Source organism: Triturus cristatus, chromosome 8 (assembly GCF_964204655.1).
Source record: "Triturus cristatus chromosome 8, aTriCri1.1, whole genome shotgun sequence".
NCBI classification, from domain to species: Eukaryota; Metazoa; Chordata; class Amphibia; order Caudata; family Salamandridae; genus Triturus; species Triturus cristatus.
Window position 1 is genome coordinate 285026835 of NC_140591.1, and position 20163 is coordinate 285046997.

Consider the following 20163-nt stretch of genomic DNA (forward strand, 5'->3'; position numbering starts at 1 on the left):
TACCCCTGCCGTGAGGCATCCCAAGGGTCCTGCAGGAGCCTCACATCTCCTATTTTTATGGTGGCAGGCCTCCCCTTGGCTACCTCAGTGCCCCTGCCGTGTGGCATCCCAAGGACACTGTGAGAGCCTGCCATCTACCTTTTAGTAAATTTTCTCTTTTTACTAGCTTTCTTGTGTTTGTTCCGCCACGCTTCCTATGGTTTCTCGATCTGAGGGAGCTCCCTCCTAGCCCGGCCTCTCATTTTGCTCTTATTCCAAGCCCATCTGTCTCAGTACCCCCACAATGTTCAGTAGAAACCTGTCCCTACCCACCCTTGTGAGGTTAACCTCGTCTTCTGGGTGATACCCCGGAGACCTCAAATTTATGAACCTGTGTCTCACGAAGCCCTTTCATTTGGCCTTACGCACTTTGGCCACATTTAGATACATGCATGCTTACGACCGTACCCTTACGCCACCGCTGGTGGACTGTTACTGTCTTGGCTGCATCTGTTTCACACAGGGATGTGGAATTCTTATATCCCTCTGCCCAGTACCTATTGTTTGGGGATCGGGGCAATAAGTTGTCATGTGCATTTTATCCTTGGGACAAGTATGCCCTACCCCCTGCTGCACAAAACCATTGGCTGCCAGGGGCAGTGCCCCATTGTGGATGTGAGTCTGGGCACTTTCTGCGGTTAAGGTAATAGTTTCGTCCAGAAGTTGATGCTGTTCTAACTTGCATTACCGTTTCATTACTTGCAAGCCCTCCTTATTAGGGCGAGTGCTCCAGCCAACTTTTGGAAGCTTTGACTACCTATTGCCAGTGGTTCCATTATAAAAATGTGCACCACGTTGTCAGAGTTCTAACCCCATAACGCTATGTCTGATGCTTCCAGAATGCTCTCAGATTTGATGCGCCTATTTGCAGATCAGTGCCAGTAATTGCCGTGGCAGCGTGTGCCTACTGAGGCCAACCACCATTTTTGTTTTGTTTGCCCATGTCTGTTGTAGTGAGGGCACTGCAGCCCCCTCCCCATAAGGTTTTACCAAACCCATGCCAAAACCAGTCGCTTATTGACAACATGAAAAGCTGACTGCAAATTTCAGATATGCTGGCTTGGCCAAGGCTTGTTTATCTGTGTTTCCCCTACTCTTACTGAAACTGGTTACACTGATTTTTCCTTATGCCTATGTTGAGGGAATACTAGACCCTGGTTATTGAATGATGCTGCGAGGGAAAGGGTGCCTTAATGTTTTCAGGAGTTTTTACAAACCTTTTATTTGAAAGCACAGAATCATCCAATGCTACTTTGTGTGCCGTTATGCTCCGCGGGGAAGAGTAGAATCCTGTCACTTGCAGTAAAGCCTGCTGATACCGAGAGATAGGTAGTGTTATTATCAACTCAAAAGGACCTGGCCAAATTAGGGACCCAATCCTTGTAGGAGGCCTTGAAAGTGCCCCCATGATTTTTCCATGTATTGAGCGCAGCTATACTGCTTTAGTGCATCCCCTGGAAGTATGTTTACATATGCCATTGTCAGGCGTAATTCTCGAACCTTTCTCAGTATGGGAAAGGATTAGAGAAGAGTTGCTGTAGGCCCTTATAGCCTGCAAGATAGTAGGTTTCCACAGCCTCAAAAAAGGAGGGCATTCTAACCCTGGCACTATTACTTCCCCCTTTCCTTTGACCCCCGTATGTAGATCTGCGTAAATGCAGCCACAGAAGGGGATTTCACGTATTGAAAACTAATAAAGTATGGGCCCTGGCCTAATCCAGAAGGCCATAACAGGGCCCTTATGTACTAAGATTGCTGCCATACTCTGTCGCCGCCCTGCACGGCCCCAGCAGGACAAGTGGGTTTTGCTACAGGAACCTGCACTGGGCTCGATTTTCAATTCTTGTTTACGTCAGTAGGCTAAGCATCCCTCGGTTTGTTAGACAGCTTCACCGGTGGGAGCCTGGTAACCGAGCCCCAGAGTCTATATGTCGGGTTATTACATTACCCACTCCCCATCTTTAGCCCACGTGAGTGTTAGCCTAGAATGTCACCTGTGGTGGTGGGATGTTGGTAGCAATGTGGTGCTGTATTTGACCGCACTGGCCCTGTCCATTGGTGGTGCAAGCTGCACTGTTACTGTGTGTAGCCTATCCTTTTTAATGCTGCTGCTCCAGGACAGTTAGGGATGGGTTCTTTCTGGGACACCTGCCTATTTAATGAGGATTCTATCCTGGCAATTTCCATTTGTTGCTTAGCAGTTCACATCGCCAGTGGCAATTTAAGGGGCGGTTATCAGCGGTCTTGCTAGCTACCAGAACATGACCCTTGAACCGCAAAAGGACATATCTGTAATCCCTCATGTCCGGCAGCTGAAGCAGCCTTTCTTCCCACCACTTCTGCATCCCTTGCTGTACAAGCACTTTGGACAACAATGCATGTCAGCCTAGTGCAACCCTGAAATGCCTTTTCCCACTGGTTTTCCTTTACTGAGATGGGACATTTTTCTCCGGAAGGCACTGTTGGTAGTGGGCAAAAGTGAAGTAATTCCCAGGCTTCTGTCAATTGAAAGTATCCAACCAGGTTCATCGTCCCTGGTTGGTATGTGGAGCCATCATACGTCAGACTTTACCCTGCTGCTTGCCAGTAGAGTGTCAGGGTGCTCGGTTTACCAAAGCCATATCTTGGAATTAAAATGTATCCCTGTGGTTGGGGTGTCTTATCATCAATGGACTGAAACCTTTTTACCCTCCGTTAAGGCCTCTCTACGAAAATCATTTACCCCAGTGGAAAAGGAGAACGCCTTTTATAAAGATGGCTCCCCCCAAACCGGCTCAACTGTTTTATAACTATCCAATCTTTAATATCCCCACCAGTAATAGGTATAGTTCACTTGAAGGCGTAGATTGACATGGGGACCCAGACAATACTATCAAAGTGGGAACTGTTACGATTATATCTGACTTCGAGCTCCAGGATAGGACAAAAGGGACGATGTCCAAGACTAGGGAAGACTTAGTTGGAGTAAGCCGGATTAGCACCAGCCATACAAGTCTTTCTTCTCTGTGTTGTGATCTCCCAGAATTCACAGACCATCCAAGTAACCTTGTTTGTAATCCTATCGCAAGTATAGACCCATTAAATGCTTCCCCGCATTTTAAATTAGCTACGCCACCATGTAAGAACTCTTCTATAACTGAAATTACCAGAGTTTTATCTTGGAACTTAGCGGGATTGAACAGTAAACTCGATGATCCTGAGTGGGGTATGTTCATTGATGGATTTGAAATCTGCATGGTCCAAGAAACCTGGGCAAGAAAAGAGGTTCTTAAATCAGGATATGCCAGTTTCCACATCCTGGCATCCTCGAGGGGAAAAGGAAGACCCTCTGGGGGTCTTATTATTTGGGTACGCTTGCATTTGGGGTGTTCTGTATCCCAAATTGATACAGGCTCTAATGATATTTTATGTGTCAGGTTACAGTTTTTGTCCAGGCCCCCTGTTGTTTTAATAAATGTATATTCACGGCCGTCTCCAAAAGGTATTGAATCCATTACCTTGGAAGAATTAACTAACTTCCTCGGTACTATTGATATTAACCAGTTGATTATATTAGGTGGGGATTTTAATTGTCAATTTGAACCGTTGGAAGGTTTACCACTGGATGGTTTGTATGATGAGGACCAGTTTTTAAAAATCCCAGAGTCAGGATGCCCCAAAGTTAAAATTTGGTCCCCTTTGGCGATCCAGATGAGTTGTCTCACCATGAGGCACAGTCTTCGTGCCTGTAATGGGAGAGCATCATCTGCGACTTCGAATAGCCACACATTCTATAGTAAGAACAAGGGGTCCATATTAGATTATATTTTAATTAATTCACATTTTTGGGACATGATGGTGGACTTTAAGATAATTCCTCGTATTGATAGCGATCACTCCGCCCTTATGGTGGAACTTAAAGCATTGAACGCAGGGAGTCTGTCGGATACGAGTAACCCCCCTGACCCTAGGCTTGTGGTCTCTTATTGTAGAAAGAGAGCGAAATGGTCTAATTTCATTGAATCAGAAATAAAAATGGCCACTTTATATGATGCCTTGCTTCCGGTTTTTATAGATGCATCCAACCTGTCTAACTTGGCCAATGAGAGCCTAGACCTCCAGCTGGCCCAATCAAATTTTGATGAACTGGGTAAAATTACCTATGATTTCTTTTTCCCAATTAAAAAATGGAAAAAAGATAAACAGCCCACCCATCCTTGGTATAATAGCTTGTGCCGTAAGGTAAAAAAGGAACTGGTAACAGCTATTAAAAATCGAGACCGTTCTACAATAAGGATGGTAAGAGCTCAATACAAATCCGTCATAAATAAAACAAAACTAAGCTGGGAAGCTGAAAATTGGGCTACTATGAAAATTGCACTGGGTGATAGAGACATGAGGACTTTTTGGGGAATAGCTAATTCAGGTACAACTACTTTACGCAGTGCGGTCGAACCAAATTTAGACGAACAGACCTGGCGCACCCACTTCGAAACTCTGTATGCTAAGGAACCTGAAGTTGCCCGTACCCATGCCTGTGACTCATTAATTTCTGGCACAGCGATTAGCGAAGATTTAGATCCTTTATTTGAAGATGATTCGACATTAACCATCTCTATAAAGGAAATAAATATTGCACTAGCTAGTATAGCTCCGGGCAAAGCCCCAGGGTTGGATAAGATACCTGGTGATTTATTTAAAAGCGAACCCGCTATCTGGGCTCCTTATCTTTGGATGCTTTTTAATGCAATTATGCAAGGCATGAAGATTCCTAAAAGTTGGTTAGGTGTGGAAGTAATTCCGATTTTTAAAAAGGGTTCCCCACTTCTTCCGACCAATTACAGACCTATGAGTCTGATAGACATCCCCCAAAAAATTTTTGCGAGAGTTCTCCTCCTCAGACTACAGTCATGGATGGAGGAGAGGGATATTTTGTCTATACTACAGGCTGGTTTCAGAGAAAAATTATCAACTCTGGACCAAGTCTTAAGACTGCAATTATTATACTGGAAAACTGTCTGTCTACAGGGGGGTAGTCTTTTTTTAATATTTGTTGATCTTAGATCAGCATTCGACTTGGTCCCGAGAGAGAAACTATGGTCTGTTTTAGGAAGGATGGGGGTTCCTATTTATTTAATACATCTTTTTAAACGTTTACACAAATGCAATTACGCCCAAATTAGGTATGCAAAAGGATGGTAATCTTACTGCTCCTATTCCAATTAATCATGGAGTAAGACAGGGTTGTGTTCTCACACCCACCCTGTTTAGTCTCTACATTAACGGCCTAATTGATACCCTGTCAGCAGCAAAAGATTTAGATGCCCCCAAGTTAGCCACTCGCAGAATTTCGGCTATGATGTTTGCCGACGACACCCTTTTGGTTGCTAAATCAGCCATGGGGATACAAAAGGTTTTGGATAAATTCGAAGAGTTTTGTAGGGATCGTGGCTTAGAAATAAACCTTCAGAAAACAAAATTTATGGCATTCAATTGCCCAAAAAGCACACGTCCCAATCCATGCCTAAATGGTAAACCGCTCGAAAGGGTGTCATCTTTTGTGTATCTGGGACTTACAATTACTGAGTCTATGGATTGGGGGGCACATATTACAAAATCTACTTTAAACTAGCACAAACCTCAGGAGGGATTATGAAGGTTTTCAACAATTCCAGCAAAAGAAATGTTAGTCCAGCTGTGGAAATTTATAGGGCTCAGGCAAGGGGTGGAGCATTGTATGGTGCAGAATTATGGGGCCACCTAAACACGCCAAAATTATTACAGGTGGAGCACCAATATCTAAGACAATTATTTAGATTGCCCCGTAGTACCCCTTTGGTCCCGCTACGCCTAGACACAGGCATAATGCCAATAGATGAAGTTGCAGGACTTAAACCTATTATGTATTGGCGACGCCTGTGGACAACTCCCGAGCTTATACCTTACAGGGAGGAGCTCACAGAGGTACTGAGGTCTTGTGGTTCTTTGAAAATTCCATGGTTCAACCATATAAGACTTCTCCTAACTAGCCTGGGTCTTGGAGATTGTTGGCTTCATCCCGAGTCTACTTGTTTATCAATATCAAAGGGTCAAATGAAGGCTTGCTATAGTGATCACAGATTAGCTCAATTTAATAATTCCTCTAGGATTGGGAAATGTACTAGTGCCTTTTTAGAAATCAAAGCATTTTTTTGCTTTGAACCGGCAATTGATCTCATTACTCCACCTGCAGCCAGGAAGCTCTTTTTACAATTCAGATACGGGGTACTCCCATTACGTTGTTTTACATCTAAATGGAGTAAACAAAATCCGACCCATTGTCCTATGTGTGATTACCCCAAGGAAACAGAGCTGCATGTTTTTTTCTGTTGTGCTGGATACCAGAAGGCAAGGAGTCGCTGGTTGGTTCAGATCTGCAGGAATCTTGGCACCAGGTCTTGTTCCGAAGCATTTAGGATACTGAAATCTGATACTGGTATCCCAATAGTTTATTCGGTTGCCGGTTTTTTATTTTCGGCATGGTGCACTAGAAGGGCCCATCTGAGATCGCAAAATGTAACTTGATTGTGTAATTCTATGCTGTAATTGTATTTCTTTTATCCATCATTCATGCATTAGTTTTAAATATAGGATTTTTTTTTCTTCCTATTTTTATTGAAAAATGCTTTTTAGTCTAATTTATATATTTATTGTTCCATGAACTCTCTAACAAAAATCGTGTTATCTCTGTCCAAATTTTATGACTCAATGATTCGATGATTTTCTAAATTTGAAACTGCATGTATAACTCTATTGTTTTTATTTATGTGTATGCACTTTCTAGGACATTTTGTCAGAAATAAAGTTTTTTTGACTTGACTTGACTTGAAACCTTTTTTGCTACCCCATGCTTGCTGGCTCAGGCATTAAAGTGCTCAACCAATACTTTGTGGTTGCCTGTCGGAATAGTAGGTGATTAGCGAGCTTTTTCCTTAACAAAACCGTCTGCACAGGGACCTGAACCCTGGGCCCTCAGACTAAAAGTCTGGGGCTCTAACTTCTGAGCTATCCAGGCTCTCTGACAAGTTAGCCCACTGCCGTATTACTCCTGAAAACTGCTTGGTACCCGTCCTGAAACCGTTTGTGCTACTTGCGATGAGCTGGAATAACTAGCGCAGAAAACCCCGGCAGAGGTAGACTCCCCTTATTGCTTTATAGTAGTACAAAAGGAACATTATGCTGTTGCAAAGGCAGAGCAGGCTCTGCACACCTGAAATGACAGCACCCCAACAGCTCACAATCTTTTAAATGCTAAAAGACAGATTGTCGGGAAAAGAGTGTAGGAAGCTTGATTTACTGCATACAGATCCCACTAGCAGAAGGATTCTCTTGATCACTGGCTTAATCAGTCGTGTGCTTCTGGTTTAAAAGGAAAAAGGGATCCTGTCTTCCTAGGACAGTCTCACAGAGGCAGCCTGGAGATTCATGAGGTCAGGGTTCAAAGTGGCGCACTCCTAATGGCCGAGTCTTGGCCTTGCACAGAAGGTCTGTTGACTAGGTATATATAATGACCATAAAACGATGTACACATAAATGATAAAAAGTGAACTTTGTCCTTCCCGAGACAGGCCACCTCTTAACGTGGAAGAATTATTGCAATTAAACAAGAAAGTCGGTGCTTGATGTCCTCAGGGACTACGTTATCTTTTTTCCAAAAATGGTGGAGCTTATTTTATGAATGGGAGAGATGTGATCTTGTCACGTGTTCCAGAATGTGGGCTTGGAACGATGTGGGGTTCGGACAAACTAATTTGCTGCCACATTATCACACTTTTTTTAGTTACATTTTAGTCATGTGAAGTGCACTGGTAGCGTCCAGTGAGAAAACGGCCGCTTTTTAAGAAAAAGACGGTGGATATGTTGCCCTGAGTCACAGATGTGAATAAAAACAAAACACAACGCTACTCCCTCTAGAGCAGGTGTCTGCCAGGACAGCGGTGTTGTCTGGGAAGGCTGTTGACCCATATTGGTGAAGGAAGCGAATCCTCTCCCTCCACGTTCAGTCTTTCATAGCAAATGCAGCCTCAAGTACCATGTGTATTCCCTTCCTTCGATTAGAATGCCCCTTTTATCCCCCAGGCCCTACATCACTCTACCATCCCTTGCATAGATGTCTAGATTCTGTAGCATGTTCTCTTAGGGCTCAATGAATCATTTGGGGCGCTAGTCCATTGACTGTCTAGAGCCTGTCTCCTTTAGCTTGGAAGTAAGGCCTCCCGAATTGATCTCAGTACCAGAGATGCGGACTACACAACTGCGCCTCTGTGCGCTATGGGCCCCGTACCCCAGGTGAAAATAACTGAAGTATCTGCCCTTGCAAAGCATAACCTTTCCTTTTTCTAAGCACTTATTTTCACAGAAATAATGTCTAGGGGGGTGTATGTGTTTACATGGGCCGTTGGCCCCCTTTTTATCCCCCATCGCCCCCTGATAGCGGGGGCAACGCCTCCTTTGAGGGGGGCCAATCCTGGCTCCCGTCGGCCTAGCCGGCATGCAAATGGGCAGGGGGAGGGCCTCCTGCCTCTGGATGGCGTTTTACCCAGGTCCCCATTGGGTCCGGCTTCGCCTACCCCGCCCAGGTTCTGACCCCCAGGTATCCCTACTCCCTCTCCAAACAAGTGAAATAAAGAAAGTAGATAATGTAGGCTGCAGCATCCAAGGATCTTGAGTTCTGGAGCGCCATGAAGAGGAGTACTGGGGAAGCAGGGATCTTAGGCTGATGAGGTGCAGATATCATGCTCTCTACCTACACTGACTGCAAAGTTACATACACCTCACCTTCATCACTGGGTTCTGCACTCACTGACACCTGCCCCCATATACACATTTACCCACTGGCATCTGCACCAGCAGGGCTTGACTGGCTGTATTGGGCATCAGGCATTTGCCCAGGAGGTTGGAAGGGTTGGGGCCAGTTTTGGACCGCTGGGGGCGGTTTTTGTTACTGGGGGGTGGTTTTGCGGCGATGCTGCAATATCTGCCCCCAGTAACAAAAGCAGTAGCGCTGGGGGCCGGTTTTGTTATGCAGCAGTGCTTCATGCTTGCCCCCCCCCCACTCCTCTGGGGGTAGGGGCAGGTCTGACAAAATTGGCAGGGCTACAACAAGCCTGTGCACACGTAAACAGTATCTACACGTCAGTTCTCTGTGTTGTGTCTGGTCACAGAGTGAAAGTATAACATCACATGGATACGGTGACTGTAAAGACGAACAATCAAGAGTTTGTATTGTTCTTTTATTCCAGAATGGTTGCCCAGCCAACACGTGTTTCATCTGGGGAGGTACCCCACGACTTCTTCAGAGCTTCTGGCAAAACCGGATGAGAAGAGATTCTCTCTGCCGGTTGTACTTCTGTCCCAGCTGGTGAAGGGAGGTCGATAAACATAAAATGTTAACAGTCCTGTGTAGGGACCTCGAGACGACCCGACTGTAGAGGCTTCAGCGTGAGTGCAACTATCCAATGCGGAAAAATGGAGTACGAATATGAGTCCACGGATGAGCTGTTCGAGGCCAGCGCAATAAATTCAAGGGGCCCGAATCCAGCCCTAGTAAGAGAAATCCGGAGTGGATATCCGAGACAGCGAGTACGCTGTATATGCCGTGCCGCAGTATCAGTGACCGAAAATTGTCAGGGTGGCTTTGGGATCCCAGCCCGGCCCTGTGCACTGGCTACAACCTACCCAGGCACATGCTCCTAACGGTACCTGCACACTGTGGCACCAGCACCCGCAGGCACCTGTATTCACCAACACCACCTCCTGGAGAGGATATGACGTAACAGCCAGAGTGGCCGACTTTGGAACTGGGGAACCAGGTTCTGTAGTGAAGATTGCTATCTATATACGTACAATGCTAAGTTAGCACAACCGCGTTAGATGTTAGAAAGCCATCTTGCCGCTTTTGCTGCTTTTGCACACCACACTGTAGTCACATGTTATTACTTGAGAAATGCTTGCTCGACTTTGCTTCACATGAGAACGGTCTGTTGTTCACATCGCTAACAGTGAGCAGCGACCTTGGTCTGCACATGGTGTAAAGAAACAGTCTGGATCGCTAGACGGTGCATGTTGTTGGGTTCAGGTTGATCGTCCCACTATTTAGCCATAACACGCACGCAGCTGCAAATACCTGAAAGTCGAGTGCTTTTAATATTGCAGGCTACATGCTTTAGAGACATTCGGAAGAAGAGCTTTCCCAGGAGCAGAGTCTAGCTGATCCTGTGATGTGTTTCCACTAAGCTGATCTTTACGGTATGGGGTTCCCCATTCAAGCCTAGAGACCTTTTATTAGTAATAATAATAATATTAGTTTACTAGCGAAAGGAAGGTGGCTGACATCCACTGTCATTTTATTATGAACAATGCGCACCTGACGTTTGGTCTATTGATTTGAAACGCCTTAGTAGTGCTTATATTAGTCCACAATACCCTCACTCTGGTTTCCGGTTAACAGGAGTGATGGTTTAACCTACCTGTGTTTCGACTAATAGGTTCTTTCAAGCTTGATCATTAAAAAGGTTATTTTTTACTGAACCCCAGTGCTACTGTTGATATCGTTGTTACTCTTTAGTGTGTCCCTATGGCGGTTGATATTGCCGCACATAGTCGTACACCTCTGCGCCGTCATTTGACGACGTATGGGGTGCCAGATGATGGGATGGCTGTTATTTTTGTGGTGAGTGCTGATGCGTCTTACCCATATGAGTTATTTTACTCTTGGGTGACTTTTCCGGCGGTGGATGACGATGATACGTTTCATTGTTTTACTCCCACGCAGCTACCTGCGGTCTATACCCCGTATATGACACAAGAAATTCCTATCTCTGCCTGGCAGCATACCATTTGGTTTAATGGCGCCCTTCCCCATGCGGTTGCACCGGCTAGAATGGGCCCGTTGTCTATTGCAGGGGCCACATGGCCGGTGCTGGCCCGCTTTACGCCTCATCCCCGTTATCTCACGGTGGCGGTGGCTGAGTTGCAGGTGCTACACACAGCCCTGATTACAGTTAATAGGGCTTTAGTGCAGTACGTGTCACGCAACGTGCAGGTGGGGGCACCTGCTTTTGCGGGACAACCAACGGACCACCATGCGGTGGTTATTAGTCCTGTTATGGTTAATTCGGTAATGGGCAAGCGCCCCCAAAGTAAGGATGATTTTCCTTATTGGCTTGCTGAGAAATTTGACCAACTGGAGGCAGTTTTTCCGCATACCACTCCTGTGGAGAAACACAGGATTCTCACCATTAGTTTGCCGAAGGACTTGGTCCCAGATATGGCCGATTGCACAAACTGGGGCAAGGTCTTTGCCGCGACCTACTCGAAGTGCTTCGGCACTCCGTCTATGTCTGTACTACCCTCCGTCATTAAACGTGTTCAAGAGAATAACAGTGCGGAGGCTGCTGTTGAATTAGGAATGAGGCTTGTCGGAGTGTTCGATGTGGTGGCTTCCATGGTAATTGGCAACCTCAAAGGCGATGCCATGCAGTTCCAAGTAGCTAATAAGCTGGACCGCGTGGATGAACTCAACAGGCCCAAGGAGTTCGCTAAAATAATTGCGCAAGCCTATAGGACCGTGGGCCGTAGTGCCTTGGATGTTAAACCAACCGTGGTAGTTCCTGATATACTACAGCAAACTAAAGTGAGCTCGTCTACTAAAGACGAACGCCCAAATTTTCCTAAACAAAGTTGGCGAGCAAAGAAACTGGGGAAGCAGCAACAGAAACAGGGGTCTCGTCCTGCCTCGCCGGTGCAGTCATCTAGCGAACGCACATATGATCTGCGCGATCGATCTCGTATTAAGTCACCTGATAGATTTCAGGTTTCTGAACAACGCTCTTCCCGTTCTTCACAGGAAACATCGGCTTCACAATCCGGTGGCGGAGACCGTGGGAAAGGAAGGGGTGCCCAAAGTCGTGAGCAACGTGAGACTGACGGCAAAGGCAAGCAGGACGAGTCTGCACGTCAACGACCCCCATTTCAGAAGAAGAAAGTTGCTGCGCTAACAGCGAGGTATGCCACAGATGGTGCGGACGCAGCTTCAGAACCTGACATGGGCACTAACGCTGCTCGACAGCGCGGCGGAAGTTACAGTAGTGCGACAAGCACTGCGTCCATATCTGGTGGCGACAGCAACTGATACATTCATAACTGTAGGAACTGCTGACACTAGAGTGGCTCCCCCTGACAGACTATATAATATAGTCCTTTTAATTGAAGGTGACATACAGCGCATGATTAAAGGGATTTTTTGGGATAATCTGACCTCTTCATATAATATTCTATTGGCAGAGGCTGATTGGCCCCCGGCTTTCGTTTTAGATGCTCCTAGAGGGGAGGAGGTGATCCTCCTGTCCTTTGCGCACACAGTGCCAAAGGACCAAGCTAAAAAGTTCGCCGAGGAGTGGGCTCTGGTGCTTGCACCTGCGTTGTATCGTAATCAGGTAGGCTGGGATAAATTGTCCCCCAGCCATGAAATTCCGTTGCGGTCCACGCCCCAGCCACAACCCCAATATCCCATGCGTCGCGAAGCAAGACCTCACGTCGCGGCTATCCTTGAACAATTGGAATATCAAGGTGTAATTGAAACATGTGTGTCACCAATGAATAATCCTTTATTCACTGTGACGAAGCCTGACGGGTCGTACCGCCTGGTTTTGGATTACCGGCATTTAAACTCTCATTGCCGGACATGCGCGGTACAGAATACCCACAGTTCGGCTCTCGTCGATAGTCTCGGGAGAAAACGGTTTAAAACCACACTTGACATTTCCAATGGCTTTTACAGCCATAACCTGTCCTCTCTTAGTAGTCAGTGGACGGCATTTACCTCGGATGGCAAACAAAAACATTTCAAAAGATTACCGATGGGCTATAAAAACAGCCCTGGTGTCTTGGCCGCTCCTGTAGTCTCTCTGTTAGAGAGCATAGACCCTGATGCGTACCCATATGTGGATGATATTTATCTCACAGATGACGAGTTATGGCCGCATCTGCATCGCGTTGATCGCATCATTGTTTTGTTTGCAGACTTCGGTTACAAATTCAACTTTGCGAAGTCTCACATTGCGGAATATACAGTGTTGTTTTTGGGATATGAACTCAACAATGAAGGTCGAGGATTGGCTCCGCACTTCCTGGAGAAATGCGCATGCCTACGTGCTCCCACGACACTGAAGAAATTACAATCTCTGCTGGGTTTTCTGAATTTCGGTCGAACTTACATTCCTGATTATGCCCAGCGTATCAAGCCGCTTTATGCCTTGGTACAACCTACTTTTTCCAAATCATGTTGGCTGCCAGAGCATTCAGCTATATTGCAATCATTGCAAGCTGGCCTTCTTGCTTCAAAATACTTACTGACGCGTGATAACCACACTAACCTGGTCATGAGAATTGTGCAGGGCGCAGTGGGTTTCACATACTTAACGTTCAATTAGGGCGACACCGTCCCCATTGCCGACAAATCACACCTGTACACTTCGGCTGAACTGATATTTTCCGCTGTCGAGAAAGTTCTGACGGCAGTGCAGATGGCGATTCTGAAAGAACGAGCGCTATCGCAAGGTAAACGCATGTTGGTGGTAACACCATATCCTGCCCTTGAGGCGGTGACGAAAGCAAGTGTACCTAATTCTAAGGCTTTGCATCCAAGGTGGATACAATGGGCCACTTCCTTGACATCGCCCGACGTCACATATATCTTTGACGCGGCTCTACAGACTCAGGAGTTATTGCAATATGAATTCGTTCATCCAGCTCCTCTGTCTTTGCACCCGCTCGAGGATTACCATTGTGTCATTTACACTGACGGTTCTGCGCAACCGGCTACTGGATCGAAACATGCCTATTCAGCGGCCTGCGCAATTGTGGTCGGTCTGTCGGGAATGGTGAATTCAAATCCGATGTCGTGCATACGCAGTCATTGGGTGATTGTACCGCACAGTTAGCGGAGCTTCGTGCTCTGGTGCTTGCACTGGAGTTTGCTGATCCCCGAGTCACTACTCTTATAGTGAGTGACTCGTTTTATTGTGTTCAATCTTACAACGACAATCTACATTTTTGGTCTCGGAATGACTATCATGATTCCAAGGGTAGCACAATTAAGCATAAAACGCTTTGGGTTCGAGTGGCCGAACTTAAAGAACATCTGCCTCTAGTGAATGTTATTCACACTCTTGGTCACCAACGAGTTGGTGTCCATGCTGTCGGAAACAGCCTAGCTGACGAGGCAGCAAAAACAGCAGTGGCGACATACTTAGTAGCAGCAGTTACAAGATCACAAAGTAAGATCGATGATGACATCTTGGCAGCTATTGCTGCTACGGAGAAGGGAACAAAATATCCAAGAGGTTTCCCTTCTTGTTACCATTATCGCTTAAGTCCTGATAACGTCCCATTAGTGAGGATTAACGACGTTGGTGACAGATTGATTCCCAACGCGGACTGCAGACCATCTTTGATATTAGCAGCTCACGAGGGCATCGCGTCTGCGCATGCTGGCGTTGCAGCTACTGTATCTCTGTTACAACAACGTTACTGGTGGTGCGGTTTATACAAACAAGCTTGCGCGTATGTTCTTATTTGTGACATTTGCCAGCAGATAAAACCTTCAACTGCGGCGCGCCCACCACAAACTCAGTTGTACATATCTAATAAACCACTGGGTTGTGTTTATTTAGATCATTGCGGTCCATTTACCTCTGATACTGCGTACAAATACATCTTGGTTGCAGTGGATTCATGCACACGTTTTCTGTGGGTGTGGCCACAAAGGAGTGCTGATGCCCGTACTGTCATCAAGGATTTGCGTGTCTTTGTTGGAAGTTTTGCATGTGGTACCTTTCATTCTGATCAGGGCCCTGCGTTCGCCTCTAAGGCGTACAAGGAAGCCATGAGAAATTTTGGGGTCCAAGTCAAATTTTCGTCTCCATACCGACCTGAGGGTAATAGTGTGGTGGAGCGAATGAACCGTGACTTAAAACAATGTTTGACAGCCAGGGTTTTAGGTAATGGCCGGAACTGGCTAGCCCACTTGTATGACGTGCAACGTGCACTTAATAATCTCCCTAGAAGGTCTCTGGGTGGGCGGACCCCATACATGATGCTCTTTGGCATACGAATGTTTGTCCCGGACCTTGATGGTCTAGACATGGTGGCGTCGGCCGCACCCTTTGACATAGATGATCACTGTGCTGTATTGCAGAATCTTCAAGAAGCCAGAGACAGTCTAGCGAAGGAACACGTACCCTCCACATCTGATGCTGCGCTTCAGATTCCGGTAGTCGGCTGGCTACCTCGATTTGGTGATCTGGTCCGTGAGAAGGTGGAGAACAAGAAGGAGTTCGGCCCCTCTTATCGTGCATCAGTTCCGGTGCTTGGAGTACAGGGTACACGTAAGTCATTTTACCTCCACTTCCTGGTCGCAAAGATAACAGGTACATCTCTATTGACAATGTCAAGCTACAGCGAGTGACCGATTCTTCTTAGTATGACACCAGCAGTTTCTTGCCCTTCGATGCTGAGAAATTCTGTTGTGGCTCCAGCTTCTACCACCTTGCCTGGTGTTGCCGTCGAGATGCATACAGTTACTGGTCCTTTATTGCCACCGCCAGCTGGTGGTCTACCTGAAGATATTGAGTATGCCTATCCTGCGGATGTCCCGTTGCCTGTTTTACAATCCACCACAGTTACCCAGTCACGCTACTCCTTTGACACTAATTCAATGACTTCCATTGCCCCATCAAAAGTTTCGATTTTTATTGCCTGGTTCAAAAGACATTTTTTAATTCCCCCTTGGACTTACATTTGCCTGGTGCTCATATATATATTTTTTCTTTATGTCCATTGGCTTTGTGGTAGTGTTTTTTAGACTTATCAATGGACACTACCTGAAAGAAAGATCTACAATTAGACTAATTGATGGAACTTTGGCCCCCCACTCCTCATCACATATCATGAAAATGGACCAGACTTTTATGAACATTACTGCCTGGCCTGTACGTGATGGGATCGCTTGGGATGCTGTAAAATTTCAAATTCATGGCCCCACTGAAGTAATCAATGTGCCAACTGTATTTCGTGTTTCTATGGGTGATGTAGTTAAGCAAAACATCCACTCGGATGACTGGGATGTTCAAGCAATAGAAGCACTGTTTTCTGATTTGAAATATTATGCTGCATTTGATGCTGAGGATTTGTATTTAGATACTGCTAATTATGATGAGCAATTCTGCTATCAACATTATGGCACACATTTCCTACATGAAGCGAATACGTTTCGAAATTTTGTAAATTTTACACAATGGGAACACTGTCCAGCCCCTAGGCTGGGCAGCTCAACCATGTTAGTGGACAAATTCACATATTTTTCTGATTTCAGTGTGTCGAATCCAGCCTCCTTTTATTTTAAGGTTGCGGCTGAGTCTGCTTCTAAAGTTAGACTGACACACACCAAATTGTTATATTCCAAGTCCTTTATGGACGAGTTGGCAATTGAAGGATATGATCTGTGGAAAGCTGCTATCGATCTTAAATCGGTGTGGGGTTCTAAACCGTGGCAGGTACAGGGAACAGAAGCTTTGCATCGTGCCTGCCTCATCCCGAACCACATGTTATTTTTGAATTTGTCAATTTTTTAGACCACCTGTTTTGGATTGGCTACTTCTAAAAAATTAAATTCTCCCTCCACTCCGGGTCTGGGTGCTTATCCTAATTGGGATAATCAAACGGATCTGTCCCTTGCTACGTTGCAGTCATACATTTCCAACACATCCTTCAATATTTCTGAATTGAATCTGGAAGGGTGGTTAGTGTGGCAAACGAGCTCAGATTCCTGTCAACATCGGTTTCTGGATTTAGCACCGGGGTATACACAAGTTCGTGTAGACCCCCGTTTTGAATCTTCTCACACTGTAACTACCTACTTAGTAGGGAAGTTATGCCAATCTTGGCTGCAACATTCCACCTTAGCATCTGTTACACTTCATTTATCACAATTGAATGACAAAATAAATTTGAATGATTTTGTTAAGGGTCCTGCGGTTGGCAGGTCCAAAAGATGGGTATATGCTATTTAGAACGAAGTTGGGAAGCTATCACAGATTGAAGCTGCATCCAGATTACGAGCTATTGACCAAGCCAATATGGAAAAGGTATTGGCTGTAATAGATAATAGCATTAACACCCTGTCTTCCAGAATTTATACGTTAGATAATATTGTTTCATCTGTGGTTGACATTGTGCAGGATGATTTGTCTGTTTTGTATCATGGTCAGAATCAATTGCGTTCCATTATGCAGTTTGCATGGACATTGCAAACGTTAAAGGCTGGGAAAGTCCCTTGGGATTACATGAATACTTCATCTTTGTTCCTCCCTTTTAATTTAACTGCGAAACAACAATTCATGTCCATGAAAGATGCAACATATTCATTGCTGCACATTGAAAAGTTAGAACCTTTACCTTTCTCTGTTGCCGAATTAAACTCCGCTGTGTGGCTTATCCACGGGTTGATAACGTTACCATTCCCCCTGTTTAAGTTCAGTTTGTGCATGAAACATTATGCCCTTGGCAGATATGAAAAACTTGGTACTGCCTTCCTGCACGAAGTTTGGTCACTCCCATTCACGTATAGATGCGTGAGGGACGGAAAAGAGGTTTACTTAAAAGGTGAAGAGTGCACTTCCACTCCAGATCACTCTGTAGTGTGTAGACACATTCACTTGCATGGTGCATGTAATGTGCACGCTCCTAATTTAGCTTGCATCCTGAAAGGGATCCCGGTGCCAGTTATAACACCGTCTTTTACGCTGCTTGCTAACTAGTTATTTGCTATTAAATAATGAAGCTTGCTGTGGGATGTTAGTGGGAATTCTCTACATAGTGACTGTATCACAGAGGGTAGTTTGCTGTAATAACGTCCTTTTCCCACCCACGCATGGACGGCTCGATGTATCCATCTGGCCTTCCATTCCAACTTTGAAAGCAGAGTTCAATAAGATGAGCAGAATAAGGGCTCTATTGTCTCAAAAAGAAGTCGCGTTGACTTCGTCTAGGGAAACATTTGTCCTTCACGTAGCAAATACACGCACAGAGGTGCAAGCGCTTTTGAATACTGATCTCCCACTTCATTTTGGGGCCCTGATTCAGACTATCTTTAATGCCTCGTCAACAAGTGGCCTGGCTCATATTTAAAATTGTGGGCTCCGGCTCCGTGACATCCTTTCAAACTATTTTTGGTGTGATCCCTGCATTTTTTCATTCTATTTTTTCCAGCGTCTTCGGAGGTCTCCCTTTGCTTCTCGCCCTCGTAGCTGGGGTGCTTTTGTTGATCTGCGTACTACGCTATGGATGCACAACTTGCGTCACACGACAGCATGTCCCGGCTGCTCCATCTTCGTAACCGGATGCTTGAATACTATGGCACTTTACCACTGGCGACTTTAAGCATAGCCTATGGATTGTCCTTCCGGTTTCCCTACTTTACTTGTGTGCAGCCTGTCTTTCATTGCCTAGATTGTCCATTCCAATGGGCTCTGGATTTGTGCCTGTCGAACTCGGTGTCTCCTGCCCCGGATTATGATCGGCTAATGAGCCCCTTAGTGGCTCATGAGTTGGACTGTTCTGGCGTCAGGATTATGGCCTGTGGAGCAGCACATGGAGTCCTAGGGAATTGGGACATCGGAACGGCTGCAGCTGAATTCTTAGCGAGAAGTTATCTTGAAGAACACACCAGTTGTCCTCGAATGGTGCTAGAGGCTCCGGTTGTCGAGGAACATGTGTGTTCCTTCCCCTTGCTGAACTGGATGGCAGAGAATTTTGCAGAACATTCCAATGATTTCCTCTTGGAAGCTGTTGCAACATATTGTGCTTATACCTTGATGGACTGACTTTTTTCCCCTTTCATTTCGTTGTACATCCATCGATGATATTTTTTCTCCCCTTTACATGTTTTTTTTTTTCAATTCGTTTTATTTTTTTATTTTTTTCTCTTCGAACATTTCACTTACCTTACATGGACTTACAATTTATGCCCTTGGTTCCGTTCTATCAAACTTGAACTCTGCGTTCTTGAAAGTGCGCCCCTACTGGTTAGTGGTCCGATCAAGGGGGGGGGGGGTAGTGAAGATTGCTATCTATATACGTACAATGCTAAGTTAGCACAACCGCGTTAGATGTTAGAAAGCCATCTTGCCGCTTTTGCTGCTTTTGCACACGACACTGTAGTCACATGTTATTAATTGAGAAATGCTTGCTCGACTTTGCTTCACATGAGAACGGTCTGTTGTTCACATCGCTAACAGTGAGCAGCGACCTTGGTCTGCACATTGTGTAAAGAAACAGTCTGGGTCGCTAGACGGTGCATGTTGTTGGGTTCAGGTTGATCGGCCCACTATTTAGCCATAACACGCATGCAGCTGCAAATACCTGAAAGTCGAGTGCTTTTAATATTGCAGGCAAAAATGCTTTAGAGACATTCGGAAGAAGAGCTTTCCCAGGAGCAGAGTCTAGCTGATCCTGTGATGTGATTCCACTAAGCTGATCTTTACGGTATGGGGTTCCCCATTCAAGCCTAGAGACCTTTTATTAGTAATAATAATAATATTAGTTTACTAGCGAAAGGAAGGTGGCTGACATCCACTGTCATTTTATTATGATTACTCCTTTCATTTTCTATGGTATTGTAACTATGCTCATGGTTTTGATCTTAATCATTTGTCTGCTTATGGTAGCCAAAGTACTGCATCTTAGGACATGAGGTTTATAAAATAAACTCTTTAAACTTTACCGTGTCTCTGTTTATTCTGTTGTGGACTGATATGAGAATAATTACGAACAGGTATTTCTGATTCCCACCATTCCTGAGAATACCCTAAGTCGCTTGTTCTGGGTTGTCTATACATTGGGAACGCCGAGATAAAACTCGGATAACTAATGGGACACTGATGCTGGTCGGATAAGGGGTTCTGGGTTCTGAGGTGAGTTTTTGGTACACCACAATTCACTGAGGTCCTGGTTTCCTGTGCATAGTTCTGTGCATAAGCAGAATCCCTGCAACAGTTCTAGTCCAGGCAGTGGCTCAACATCCTATGAATCTGGGCAAATGACTTA